The following is a 15,693-nucleotide window of genomic DNA, read 5'->3' on the forward strand; positions in this document are numbered from 1 at the left end:
AGATCCGCATCGTGCAACGAGCAGCATGATCGCCACTTAGAGCAATTCCTGTAGAGCAGCTAGGGGAAACATTTTGTGACCATTCAAGTACCTACTTCAGGTCGCGGTCCGGCTGGTCACCTGAAGTGAACCGAGCGAGGTGGCGCAGTGGTTAGCACACTGGACTCGCATTCGGGAGGACGACGGTTCAATCCCGTCTCCGGCCATCCTGATTTAGGTTTTCCGTGATTTCCCTAAATCGTTTCAGGCAAATGCCGGGAGGGTTCCTTTGAAAGGGCACGGCCGATTTCCTTCCCCAACCTTCCCTAACCTGAGCTTGCGCTCCGTCTCTAATGACCTCGTTGTCGACGGGACGTTAAACACTAACCACCACCACCACTACCACCTGAAGTGACAGCATGACTCCTAGTGCACAAAAGGAAAACCATGTCGTCCGAGACGTTAATGTGTAAGAGGTAACGGCCCTATTAGAATGGCTCCAATTTCCTGATATTTCACACCAACAAAGTTTGTCTCAACACGCCTTTCTGAGAGTACTTTTATTTTATTTTCAACCATTTTCAGTTGTTTACATTTATTTACGCGTCATGAGTTGTGTTTAAAGTATTACAGTAATACTCCTAAGAATTTCAGCTGCGAAATTCTGTAACGCCAATATTAAAGAAACTATGTTCACAACACGTAAGTAAGTTTGATGCTAGGCATCCTGAAATGCCATCATGATAATCTTCAAAGGCTTTTAGCACTACAGGACTTAACTTCTGTGGTCATCCGTCCCCTAGAACTTAGAACTACTTAAATCTAACTAACCTAGGGACATCACACACATCCATGCCCGAGGCAGGATTCGACCCTGCGATCGTAGCGGTCGCGGCCGGCCAGAGGTGGCCGTGCGGTTCTAGGCGCTACGGTCTGGAGCCGCGCGACCACTACGGTCGCAGGTTCGAATCCTGCATCGGGCATGGATGTGTGTGACGTCCTTAGGTTAGTTAGGTTTAAGTAGTTCTGAGTTCTAGGGGACTGATGACCTTAAAAGTTAAGTCAGTGCTCAGAGCCATGTCAACCATTTTTTCGTAGCGGTCGCGCGGTTCCAGACTGTAGCGCCTAGAACCGCTCGGCCACTCCGGCCGGCCATGATAAAGTAAACGCATATAAAAGCACCTCATTGCAGTTATACATTAAAAATTACTCTTAGTTTCAACAGTCTCAGAGTTCCAATATGTCCACAACGGACAAAAATCATTCACTAATTGGGTGTCAGGCACTTGACATGTCATCATGGGAAAATAAAAGCCTATAAATCACTTGCATGTAGCTAATACATAATAAATTATCTTCATTTTTAACAGTTGAAGAGTTTTAATGCGTCCACAGTGGACAAAAGTTATATACAATTAATACGAGAAAGAATATAAAAATAAAATACGCCAATGAGGTAATCCAAGTGGAAAAGCAACAAGGAGACAAGTATGCAATTTTTCGCCACAGGCAGATTTTTAGAGTGCCAGAAATTTAGTATGTTAATGTCCACAAATTATTAGCAAGCATTTGTTAACTTTTTGTCCAAAATAGTTTCGAAGCCTGATTGCATAGGCGTGGGTGTTTCAGCAACACTAAATAAATTAAGCCGCCATTTCTCTGTTCATTTTAAAATGTTTGAACTTACCATGTATCAGTTGTATTACACGGGATCCAAACTGAAAAAATTCCGACAACAGAATGGTGAATTATCAAACCAATAATACTTGTCCTCACACGCTCAGTATGTATTGGTAGTGCTGAGAATATTTCGGTCGGCATCAGTGCTGTCCAATACTACATTTATTAACAATCCGACAGTTCCCACCCTCAAGGCAGTCATTATTTTAACGTATTGGTAACGATATTGAGTGGGTGACGGCCTCTTAACTTCCGTGTGACATTTCCACTATTAAAGGTGATAGACACGAATGGTATGTTATCACTGCTCGAAATGGTCGAAACTGCTCAAATCCTTGACAGCAGACTTAACCAAGACGTTTACAGACTGTACAGTCAGTACGGAAGCACTACTGACATAGCGAGACGAGCGTCGGCGGAAATACCCGAAAAAGCGTCCCTGGCGGAGTGCAACGTGTGATCCTCGCTCTCTGTCACGAATTTATTCCACGGGCCAGACTGAGACCAATAGTGGGCCGTATCCAGTCAGCGGGCCGCCAATTGCGTGTCGTAGACCCTACTGGTCAGAGCTCATTGTATCTGATATGCGCCTACAGTGAAGTGGGATATCTGAACGTGATGTGACCTTCACATTTATTTTACATGTGCTCCTTATAAGAACTTTATCTGCTATGTACCCACAGGAGCCTGAAAACAACAACTGGGAAACACCCTTCATTGTCCATCTGATATCACAGTCAGGACTCGTTGGTCATCCCATTTCTGATATCCAAAAAACAATTTCTTTTGACGATCCAATTCTAATTTACTGTAAGGCCTTGCAGAGCACATACGCTCACGCGCTTCCCTATTACTAATAAAATGATTTGGCTCGTACTGCCAGCCCGTCAAACTACATGAAACTCAGTACCAGTTTCTCCAACAAATTGCCAAATCAGTCAGCCCTATAGAACCTCATTTTGTAAGTATGGTGACCAGCAACAAAACAAATCAATGCGAATACTTATTTCCGCGAGCATATGGAAATATGCACACGGTGTTCTGCAACTGAAATTAACTGAAAATGTTTTCAAGATGACTTCAGATATAATGTACATCGGGAACAGGTTTCTGCACATTGACATATTTCTAAATTAATGTCAAATAAAGATAATTCATTTAAGGCACCATTGCGTCCATCCTTGAGATAAGTCGTGTTTTATAGTGAATGGATATTAAGTTAAGAAAATAATTTTCTTTTGTGAGGTTTTAAGCGCGCATTCTAATTTAAGTAAGATGAAGATTAGCTTTCTTTCCGTTTCACAATTTGTCACCAAGGTAACACGCTAAACGAAACTCATTTGTGGTACAATGCAAAATAAAATGACGGCTGTAGAATATTTCGAAATAAAGTTAACGTCCTTTCACGTAGCCTATAAAACATTAAATATACTGTATGGAAAATATACGTGTCGAAAACTCGGATAGGTATGTGTGACTGCACATTTATTTTCGATGAACTGCATTTATCTGTTTTATGAAACAACAACTTGTCAGGGTAATAAATGTACTTTAAAATTTCCAGAGACTGTAATTTACGAGCCAGACCGTTAAAAGCACCGAGAAGACGTGCTATCAGTTTTTTTGGCAGATCAAACTACCTTCGTTTTTTTCATCCCAAGTAATCTCTTGCTTCGATTCACAACATAGAAAAATTACCAACAGCTTGCTTCATAGCACTATGTAATTGCACAGTATTTCAATTAGAAGACAGAGTCTTCAGCATGCATAACTATTTATTACAGGACAAAATGTACACAGAATAACTTCTGAACTGTTCAGTGTGTCCCGTACACGGCAGAAATTTCTATTTTATTGCAGCAACCACATTAATAATTTAACAATTAATAAATCTGTCTGCGGCCGCTTCGGTATACTCTCTGTGATCAAAACGGATGAGTAACACTCTTTTCACAACGCTTCCTACAAACGCGGCATCATATTGACATCAGGCGCAGTACTGACGACCGCAGGAACTACTATGGGCTTTCGTTAGCTTTCAATGTGGACCACTCTCGCTTGGTTAACAGCTAGCACGTATCGGCACACAGAACAACTTCGCTAACGATGACGTGGCACTATGTGAGATTTGCGACGTCACTTCCTGTATTTCGCATGGAGGAGCAATTTCGACACGTGAATCACAAAGTAAGTTCTGCGTATTTCGGCGACGTATCATATAAAGTAGAACCAGTAGGAAGCAAGAACATCCCCTATGTTACAAGCAGAAAACTTGATGCCCGCAGAAAGTAAGACACAGTGTTTCACTTGTCCTGTTCAGTAGTTGTAGTTGTTGTAGTGGTCTTCAGTCCTGAGTCTGGTTTCATGCAGCTCTCCAGGCTACTCTATCCTGTGCAAGCTTCTTCATCTCCCAGTACCTAATGCCGCCTACATCCTTCTTAATCTGGTTAGTGTATTCATTTCTTGGTCTCCCTCTACGATTTTTACCCTCCAGCTGCCCTCCACTACTAAATTGGTGATCCCTTGATGCCTCAGAACATGTCCTACCAACCGATTCCTTCTTCTAGTCAAGTTGTGCCACAAACTCCTCTTCTCACCAATTCTACTCAATACATCCTCATTAGTTATGTGATCTACCTATCTAACGCTCAGCATTCTTTTGTAGCACCACATTTCGAAAGTTTCTATTCTCTTCTTATCCAAACTATTTACCGTCCATGTTTCACTTCCATACATGGCTACACTATGTACAAATACTTTCAGAAACGACTTCCTGACACTTAAATCTATACTCGATGTCAACAAATTTCTCTTCTTCAGAAATGCTTTCCTTGCCATTGCCAGTCTACATTTTATATCCTCTCTACTTCCACCATCATCAGTTATTTTGCTCCCCAAATAGCAAAACTCCTTTACTACTTTAAGTGTCTCATTTCCTACGCTAAATCCCCCAGCATCACCCGACTTAATTCGTCTACATTCTATTATCCTCGTTTTGCTTTTGTTGATGATCATCTTATACCCTCCTTTCAAGACACTGTCCATTCTGTTCAACTGCTCTTCCAAGTCCTTTGCTGTCTCTGACAGATTTACAATCTCATCGGCGAACCTCAAAGTTTTTATTTCTTCTCCATGGATTATAATACGTGTTCCGAACTTTTTTTTTCCTTTATTGCTTGCTCAATATACAGATCGAATATCATCGGGGATAGGCTACAACACTGTCTCACTCCCTTCCCTTGACTCTTATAACTGCCATCTAGTTTCTGTACAAATTGTAAGTAGCCTTTCGCTCCCCTGCCACCCTCAGAATTTGAAAGGGAGTATTCCAGTCAACATTGTCAAAAGCTTTCTCAAAGTCTACAATTGCTAGAAACGTAGGTTTGCCTTTCCTTAATCTTTCTTCTAAGATTAGTCGTAGGATCAGTATTGCTTCACGTCTTCCAACATTTCTACGGAATCCCAACTGATCTTCCCCGAGGTCGGCATCTACCAGTTTTTCCATTCGTCTGTAAAGAATTCGCGTTAGTATTTTGCAGCTGTGACTTATTAAACTGATAGTTCGGTAATTTTCAGATCTCTCAACACTTGCTTTCTTTGGGATTGAAATTATTATATTCATCTATAAGTCTGAGGGTATTTCGCCTGTCTCATACATCTTGCTCACCAGATGGTAGAGTTTTGTCGGGACTGGCTCTCCCAAGGCCGTCAGTAGTTCTAATGGAATGTTGTCTACTCCCGGGCCTTGATCGACTTAGGTCTTTCAGTGCTCTGTCGAACTCTTCACGTAGTATCGTATCTCCCAATCCATCTTCATCTTTATCCTCTTCCATTTCCAGAATACTGTCCTCAAGAACATCGCCCCTGTATAGACCCTCTATATACTCCTTCCACCTTTCTGCTTTCCCTTCTTTGCTTAGAACTGGGTTTCCATCTGAGCTCTTGATATTCATGCTAGTGGTTCTCTTTTCTCCAAAGGTCTCTTTAATTTTCCTGTAGGCAGTATCAATCTCACCCCTCGTGAGATAAGTCTCTAGATCCTTACATTTGTCCTCTAGCCATCCCTGCTTAGCCATTTTGCACTTACGGTCAATCTCATTTTTGAGACGTTTGTATCCTTTTTAACTGCTTCATTTACTGCATTTTTGTATTTTCTCTTTTAATCAATTAAATGCAGTATCTCTTTTGTTACCCATGCATTTCTACTAGCCCTCGTCTTTTTACCTACTTGATCCTCTGCTGCCTTCACTATTTCATCCCTCAAAGCTACCCATTCTTCTTCCACTGTATTTCGTTCCCCCATTCCTGTCAATTGTTCACTTATGCTTTCCATGAAACTCTCTACAACCTCAGGTTTTTCAGTTAATCAGGTCCCATCTTCTTAAATTCCCACCCTTTTGCAGTTTCTTCAGTTTTAATCTACAGTTCATAACCAATAGATTGCGGTCGGAGTCCACATCTGCCCCTGGAAATGTCTTACAATTGAAAACCTGGTTCCTAAATCTCTGTCTTACCATTATATAATCTATCTGAAACCTTCTAGTATCTCCAGGCTTCTTCCATGTATACAACCTTCTTTCGTGATTCTTGAACCAAGTGTTAGCTGTGATTACGTTATGCTCTGTGCAAAATTCTACCAGGCGGCTTCCTCTTTCATTTCTTAGCCCCAATCCATATTCACATACTACGTTTCCTTCTTTTCCTTTTCCTACTGTCGAATTCCAGTCCCCCCATGACTATTAAATTTTCCTATCCCTTCACTACCTGAATAATTTCTTTTATTTCATCATATATTTCTTCAATTTCTTCACCATCTGCAGAGCTAGTTGGCATATAAACTTGTACTACTGTAGTAGGGGTGGCCTCGTGTCTATCTTGACCACAATAATGCGTTCACTATGCTGTTAGTAGTAGCTTACCCGCACTCCAATTTTTTTATTCATTATTAAACCTACTCCTGCACACCCCTATTTGATTTTCTATTTATAACCCTGTATTCGCCTGACCAAAAGTCTTGTTACTCCTGCCACCGAAATTCACTAATTCCAACTATATCTAACTTTAACCTATCCATTTCCTTTGTAAATTTTCTAACCTACCTACCCGATTATGGGATCTGACATTCCACGCTCCGATCCGTAGAACGCCAGTTTTCATTCTCCTGATAACGACGTCCTCTTGAGTTGTCCCCACCCGGAAATCCGAATAGGGGACTATTTTACCTCCGGAATATTTTACTCAAGAGGACGACGTCATTATTTAATCATACAGTAAAGCTCCATGCCCTCGGGAAAAATTACGGCTATAGTTTCCCCTTGCTTTCAGCCGTTCGCAGTACCACAACAGCAAGGCCGTTTTGGTTAGTGTTACAAGGCCAAATCAGTGAATCATCCAGACTGTTGCCCCCGCAACTACTAAAAAGGCTGCTGCCCCTCTTCAGGAACCACACGTTTGTCTGGCCTCTCAACAGATACCCCTCCGTTGTGGTTGCACCTACGGTACGAATATCTGCATCGTTGAGGCACGCAAGCCTCCCCACCAACTGCAACGTCCATGGTTCAGGTGGTGGTGGGGGGAGGCGGGGGGCTGTTCAGTAGCTAGTGGTTCTTATGTTGTACTTTATACCCAATGAATCAATGCTGTTTCTAAGCACCAGCACGTTGAACATCTCCAGAACCAATACGTTATTAATACGGTTTGTTCCAATAAAACTACGGAAGATGTCATAATGGTGGTTGAAGTATTTTCGTATTTTGTTATTATCGCGTTACAACTTGAGTGTTATCAGAGTAAGCCGTTTCAAGGCAATTGAAAGATTCATAAGAAACGCGTCGCTTTTGTTAGGATTTGTTAAAATGAAATTCAATTTAATAACATACCCACGATTAAAGCCTACAGAAGAATACAAGTTTAAATCCAAAGTCTCTTACATCGCAGCTACAGACCATGGTAGTGTGTAGGGGCATCATGTTACAGCTCATATGGTAGGTAGTATATGGTTCGGGTCCTGTTATATTAATTTTTCTTTCTTAACCGTCACATTTTCCTAAAGGTTTTCGGATTTGCTTACGAGATTAGTAGAAATACTTTCTGTTATACTTAGTGTTAGATAAATATAAGTGCGTTCTCTGTCAGGAGATTTGATCAGAAATGTTCAAATGTGTGTGCAATCTGATGGGACTTAACTGCTAAGGTCATCAGTCCCTAAGCTTACACACTACTTAACCTAAATTATCCTAAGGACAAACACACACACCCATGCCCGAGGGAGGACTCGAACCTCCGCCGGGACCAGCCGCACAGTCCATGACTGCAGCGCCTTAGACCGCGAGATTTGTTCGATTTGGTGAAATTTTATTAGCTTATGTCCTCACTCACTCGGACATGAATCTTCCCTTTTGGTCTTTCTACATCTTTTATTTACGTATAACACGGACACAACAACACGACTATCTTACGTTCAAGGGAGGAAATGGTCGTTTTAATTGTGTTGACGTAGGAATTTTTCGTACGCATCTTTTCGTGAGCAAACTGTGTTGTCTACGAGCCGGACAAAGTCGACAACTCCGCTGGAGACCGCTGAGAGCAAAAAATCACATTAACGAACTAGTCCCGCGTGCCGACGGCTTAATTCATCTTTCAATGAGCTACACTCTTGGATATGTGATACCATTTGTCAGGCTGCAATACTCGTAGTTACGTCTACAGCTGTGTGTTATGTGATAGTGTAGCGTAACTGTTAGGATTCAGCTCAATTATACAAGTATGGGGAAGATGATTCCGACCGACATTTACACAGGGTAAAACGTGACGTATAGAAGGTGATGTCACACGGGTGCCTGAAAACTACACAGTGACGAAATTAGCTAACAGCTTATTAACGAACATGATTTCATCTGTAAAAAATGCTACGCCGTTTGTAACAATATTATGTTTTAAAAATTTTGAAGATTGCAAAGGATAAAGTTCGGAACCTTTTGATGACAGGAATCTATAGCCGAAAACCTGAAATAAAGATTCTACAGCACTATGCACTTTTCTATGAACACAGTAGGCTAAATGAAACCCCAAAATACTGTACTGCGGGAAACTTTTATTGACAAAACAATAGAGTACATTCAACTCTGTAAATCGATTCAGTGGATTCAGGGCAATAGAATAAATGTTCAATGTTACGGCCACCGGCTTCGGTACATAACGTACAAGATTCTTCTGATGCTCTGTAAGATTCCACGTTCCATTCTGACTCTGTCACATAATGCAAAGATATACTCAATACAAGTGTTGTATACACAAGGGATTTTACATAACCTCAGAGGAAAAAGTCATGAGGGGTTGCACTGTGCCGGAATTGCCACCTACGGGTGTTCACGTATCTAGCCGTGATGAAAAGTTCAGCTGTCACCCCAATCCACTACAAGAGGAAATCGAGACAAAATAGGTATACATGCAATAAATTGCTAATAGTTCGTGGACAGGCTAAATAGATCTCAGTCTAATCTCTCAGAAGGTAACAGGTTCTTTGAAACACAGTAAAGCAATTCGGAAAACAATCAGCAATCGTGTATCTCATCGAATTGGTAAATTACATTGCCAGCACTATAATATAGCAACTATCCCACAGATCTGTTTGAGTTAAGCTCATAAATAATTGTAGAGATCATCAATACCCCACAAACGAGTGTACCGTAGAAATTAGTATTAATCAAATTTATACTTGTCAGTCATAGTATGCCATATAATGTTGACTCCTCTTAACTCGTTACCCAGACAATGGCCACATTGCGCTTCGCATTAAATTATTTCTGTTAGTTAATCCCAATTCTTCATTATACCATTTACGCTTACCAAATGTAGAAAAGGATTTATTCAATTATTTTTATAAAGCAACTGACATGCCTGTCCTAAGATGCATTTATTACTACGGAAATAAACAAGTCATTTACATCCGGCAATTAGCGATAGCTCTGAAAATAAGGTTTGATTATAGTATTTTGTACTAAATCGGAATTCTTTCCTAAGTAAATCTTTGCGTACAGGTTTATAATTGTCAACTACAATAGTTTTTAACCGTAACTCCAATGTTACCTCTCAAGCAAATAGTCCACCTTGCGTCGTTAAACTTTGATAAAGTACTTCTTTTCTTTCTTTTGAAAGACTCTACATTTATTTATATTATGTCGCTCACTTGAGCGTTGTTGCTCTACTTGCTATAAGTCAGAACACTAAACTTACACTCTTTGTATTTTTCTACTTCCCTTTCCAAAGTTCTGATTTGGATTATTATCTTTCCCATAATTTAAAGTTGTGGTCAAAATAATAATACGAGGTCTCGGTTTTAATTTTAAGAAATCAGAACTTGTTCTAACTCGACACTTTAAAATAAATCAGATCTTTACATAGGGAAATGGTGATGCGAGCGAATGCGCACAACTCTATAATCACCACACTGAGCGAGATAAAAAAACAACAACGGGAACAAAACATAAAAGCTAGGCCCTACCGCCACTTTTAAGCTCGACTTAAAATAACATTTTTAAAAATTCAAGCACTTCAGGTTTTGCTTTAGCGTGTAAACACTACAAATATAACTCAATGTCACTCGTCACTTAGTAGTAGAATAATGGTAGAAGTTGGATTTTCCGCCTTGGAATTTTTCAGCTGGGGCAAGGGAATCTCTGTAATTGAATTACTAACAATGAGTATGAGCTAAATATACGGGAAGTCACAATTCACTTTCGGCCAGTTTCTTTCTGTACTTGATCCTACGATCAAGTAAAACTCGAGAACGTCATTCGATTACGGTTTTAAATCCTTCACAGTATACAACAAGTTATTTCCTCGTAGTAAAACTATCCTCCACAAATATACACAAACAGCTAACACTCAGTTACCTTAGAGAGTGCTTATTCCAAAGTCTCCAAACTATACACAACTGCCAATTTTCTGGCGTGTGTAACAGACTATCACAGGCAAGAAAACCGGATCTCGTCGAACACAATTGCTAAGGTTAAAACTTTCATTTACGGTCCTACCTACGGCTCAAAAGCACCAGTTTTCAAACTAACGCAGCGTGCCAGGAACACTACATTAAGCCGTCACTCAAAGACCGCTTGGCCACAGGTCAAGTATAATACAAAATTACGAGGAGCTACTTTCAAATAAAATTTCATCAAACAGTTCTGCTGATTGTGCCATAGTATCGTTACTGTATCATCTAATCATGCGTTTAAAAATCAAAATCCATTCTTTACAAGTTTCCGAAAACTCTCCAACAAAATTGTCAAAAAATCTTCAACTGTCTTTATAATATATATCAAATTTTCCTAGCAAAATATCGACAACATCGTAAGCATGTCTCAACCCCCATGCAATAACAACACAGTCGTATTATCGACTCAAGCTCACGTACTCTTCGGCTCCTCGATAGCAAATAGCTGCTTCCTTCCACAAAACCACAGATGAACCATAAATCTGGACAAACGTAGGGTGCTACCATTGTTCTTTAACAATCAATATGCAATTTCGAGTGGCTGACGATTTGCTGTATAGCGGCCAGCTCGTTCAGGATGATCCCTGGAGCACGTTGCTGCTGTGAGCCATCGCCGTATAGACGGTCTTTGAAGCTTCAGTGTCAACACTTTTACAACTGGTTACAATACTGGTTTTTCTAGACCTTATACACACACACACACTGACTCTAGTTACAAGAAATAAAGAATTTTTACACCCTGTATCTGCCTTACGACATTTTGCTGCTTTCATAATAGACTGGAACGACCCATAATTTACGAAACTCTTCAAAACTAATTTAGACACGTTATATAGCCTCCTCTTCGTTTCTGTGTAATAGGAAGCTGCAGGCAATGTGACATTCAACTCCTTCTTTTAAGTCCATGCTCATCAGAACCTCATTTAACAATATTCTAGCTAATCAGTAATAAATCAACGTTTTAATTCTTTGGTTGACCAAATGCGTCACTACCTCCTCCCCGTTTTTGTATGTCTAGAAAAACCGATCATGAGCTTACTGTAGCTCGTTCGAAGTTTTTAATAATCCATACCAGCCATAGCTACATCAATCATCTTGTATCTTATAACTATGTTCTCTTTAAATGCGAAACAGCTCCGATTCTACAACATAACTATAACACATACTCTCATTAACTAATACTAAAAGATACAGCATTAACAATTCAACTAGTATTAGCAATGAAACTAAAATATGGCACAGTACATTAATTGCTGTGCCAGGTAGTTTCAATGAGTAAATTCACCTCACTGAACTACTAAAGTTCACTCTCTTCTTATAAGCTCGAAACCTACACGCTTCAATTTCAAACTCCTTATCTTTATGTGTTATGACTCGGTTAAGCTGATCTTCAATTTCAAACTCCTTATCTTTATGTGTTATGATTCGGTTAAGCTGATCTTCTGAAAGCACAGGTCTACTTCGATGTTTAACGTATTTCTTAGTAACATTATGTTTATTAGGTCTATATCTCGGCACTCTTCTTTTAGGTTATTTCTGCATACATTTTCCAATGGCATACTGAATTCTACTTGTGTGTACCTCAACTTTCTCTGTATCTACTTCTTTCACTATTATTGTCGTGGGATGGGGCATTACCTGAATCTCAAAAGGACCATCATACAGACCAACAAACTTTTTAAAACCCTTACTTATTTTATCCCCCCTCCCATGAACCATAGACCTTGCCGTTGGTGGGGAGGTTGGCATTCCTCAGCGATACAGATAGCAGTACCGTAGCACAACTGAGAGGTATCTGTTGAGAGGCCAGACAAACATGTCGTACCTGAAGGTGGGTAGCGGGCAACAGTCTGGTTGATTAACTGATCTAGACTACGAACAGTATAGTGAACGCATTATTGTAGCAAAGATAGACACAATGCCCATGCCTAACACAGTAGTACAAGTTTATATGCCACCTAGCTCCGCGGACGATGAAGGGATTGAAGAAATGTATGATGCGATAAAAGAACTTATTCACATAGTGAAGGGAGAGGAAAATTTAATAGTCATGGGGGGACTGGAATTTAATAGCAGGAAAAGGAAGAAAAGAAAAGTAGTAGGTGAATATGGATTGGGGATAGGGAATGAGTAGTTGATGGTCCGGCCATTTGAATCGCTTGATGACAGTCCGTTGAATCCACAATAATTATACCCACATGTGACTGTGATGCTGTCACATTACCTGACTGGCTATGATTATAGCTCACATTATGATTACTATTATCTTTACACTGGTTCCTACCTTCACTGATATCGCAATTCCTATCACTAACATTCATGTCGATGTTACCATTGTTAAAATTCCGATATTGATTATTATAATTACGGTTACTATTTGATTCATTTCGTTTTCACGTATTATTTCTACCTCTACCATTCTGTCGGAAATTGCTCTTACTCCTGTAGTTATTGTTACGTTCATAATTAAAACCGTTCCCATTTCCCTTCTGCTATTTCCATTTCCATTACTTTGACCACTGTGTTTATCTTTTACTTCTACACAGTTGGACATGCTCCTGGACGCTTTATCTTTTGACATATTTAAATAATCGAGCTGATCCAAGAAGTTTAAAAGAGATTGAGGCTGAACCCACCTTTATCCTACCAATACCTCCCGAAATTTGTCAGTCAATTGTGCAATCAATACCTCAATAAGATTTACCTCGTTTACAGGTTCATCTAAATATAGGTAATGATTAATGTGATATTGTACAAAATCCCGAAGTCCATGTGAACTTTCATGACATCTTTTAGGACTGAACAATTGGAATTGTAAAGTTCTTTGAGCATTAGAAGACCAGTACTTGGCTTTGAATCCACTCCAAAAATTTTCAACTATACGAAAGCTATTAAGTTTAACTTCACCCAGTGAGAAACACCTTTTTCTAAATGACTAATCATATGTGTTATATATCGATTATCGTCCTATGACCCCTTCAAATGATTTTATAAATATTACAGGGTGCACTGACCCATTTGGTTAAAAACGTGGAAAATGATAACCACCTCTGTAAACTCCTAGCCTCAATTCTTCCACGTGATTACTTGCACCATTCTCGTCTTTACTCTTACATCTATGTTCATAGTTAGTCATTTAACGATCTACGCCCAGAAGGCTCACTCTCACTTTTACCTATATAACTAAGTGTAATTTCACTACTCGGAGTCAACGCAGGTCGAGTTCCACTTGCTGAGTGGGATCCATCTATAACAGCAGCAGTATTTGGAGAAACACTAACTTCATACACTTTAATGTCTGCTTCTTTTCCCTTCTTCGCAATCCATTTTTCCCTCTTTTCTATCTTATTAATCATTTCTTTTTTCAGATTTCCTAACTTACTATCCATTACTACCTCCATGCCTCTAGATTGACTTGTCACTCTTTTCTGAGATACAGTTACCTGCTCGTTAACACCTTGAACTAACAAATCCATTGCTTCGTGTTGCTCTTCTCTAACCTTTTCTATCTCTTTTATTATTAATTTATTAATTGCCTTCCACCGTTGATTTAATGCCACTACCTCTGTTTTTAATTCCTCGTTAACCTCTTTCATTCCCATGTCTAAAACTTTTTTTAATCCCTCTCTATCCCTCTGTTCTTTCTCTGAAATATCTAATTTTTTCTGACCACCTTTTATTTCGTTCTGACTATATTTCATTATTTCCTTTAAATCTTTAGCGAATTGAGCTAGAAATTCGTTAATATCTTCTGATATTTTGAAAGTTTCCCTAGTTTGGTCTATATTAAAAGTATTTTCTATCGAGAAATGTTACAATTACCTCGTATAATTAGTAAATAATTCTTCCCTTCCGATTACACTCTGATCACTCTCAACATTACCCAGATTACCTTCTACACAATGTTAAAACTGTGTCACAAAATTTCAATGTAATCCTCATGGTCTTTCACCACGACGACACAACCCTGAGTAACACCACATCAAACAGATACAATAATGTGAAATGCCTTTTGTTAGTTAACGTTCTTCTGGTGTTGCCTCCTCCTTATTCTCGACCCTCTCGGTGAGACGTCGCTTCCGATGCTGAAGTTGAAGCTGAAGTTGATGCTGCAGACGCTGTTACCTGCAGCTCTCCTCGTCTGCTATGTGAGCTGACATTAAGGTAATCTTAAACTAAGGGGTTAAATATGACCTTAAGACTAATAAAACTTTACAACAGAACCTCTGTTCCCTACTCTGCACTTCCTTTTATTCTAAGTTCATCCTCCTTTCTTTGGAATATGGTTACACAACTTGAACAAATACACTAGTTTCTTGTTCAATGTTTCTAGCTCAGGATATACTTGTATTTGACATATCCTGAACTACAGGGTCGCCTCTCTTTCTCTCCAAGCAATGTGCAGGAGTTGCCGCCTACAAGTGGCCACCTATCTAGCCCTGATAAAGCGTTCAGGCATCACCCCAATCGAGTACAAGAGCAACATGAGAAAAAAATAAATTTAGATGCAATAAACTGCTAATAAATCGTGGAGAGATGCAATATATCTCAATCTAATCTCTCATAATACAATAGGTTCTTTGACACACTGTACGAACAATTCTGAAAACTATCAGCACTGGTGTACGTGATCAAATGGGTAAATAAGCTTTCCAACACTATTACATTATAACGATCAAACGGATCTTTTTGAGTTCAGATCGTACGTAATTGTAGAGAGCATCAATTTATCACAAACGACTGAACTGTACAAATTACTACTAATGAAGTTTATGCTTATAGTCGTACTCTGCCACGTAATAGTGACAGCTCTTAACTTGTTACTCAGATAATAAGAATATTACGCTTTGCATTAAATTATTTCAGCTAGTTAATCCCAGTTCTTAATTACAGCACTACGAAATATATAAAAGGATTCTGCATTTAATTATTTTTATAAAACAGTTGACGTCTTGGGTCAAAGACGTATTTGTTCTTATGGAAATAAACAACAGTCATTTACATCCTGTGATTAGCAATACCTCTGCTAACAAAAGTTTGAA

Source organism: Schistocerca americana, chromosome 8 (assembly GCF_021461395.2).
Source record: "Schistocerca americana isolate TAMUIC-IGC-003095 chromosome 8, iqSchAmer2.1, whole genome shotgun sequence".
Classification (NCBI taxonomy): domain Eukaryota; kingdom Metazoa; phylum Arthropoda; class Insecta; order Orthoptera; family Acrididae; genus Schistocerca; species Schistocerca americana.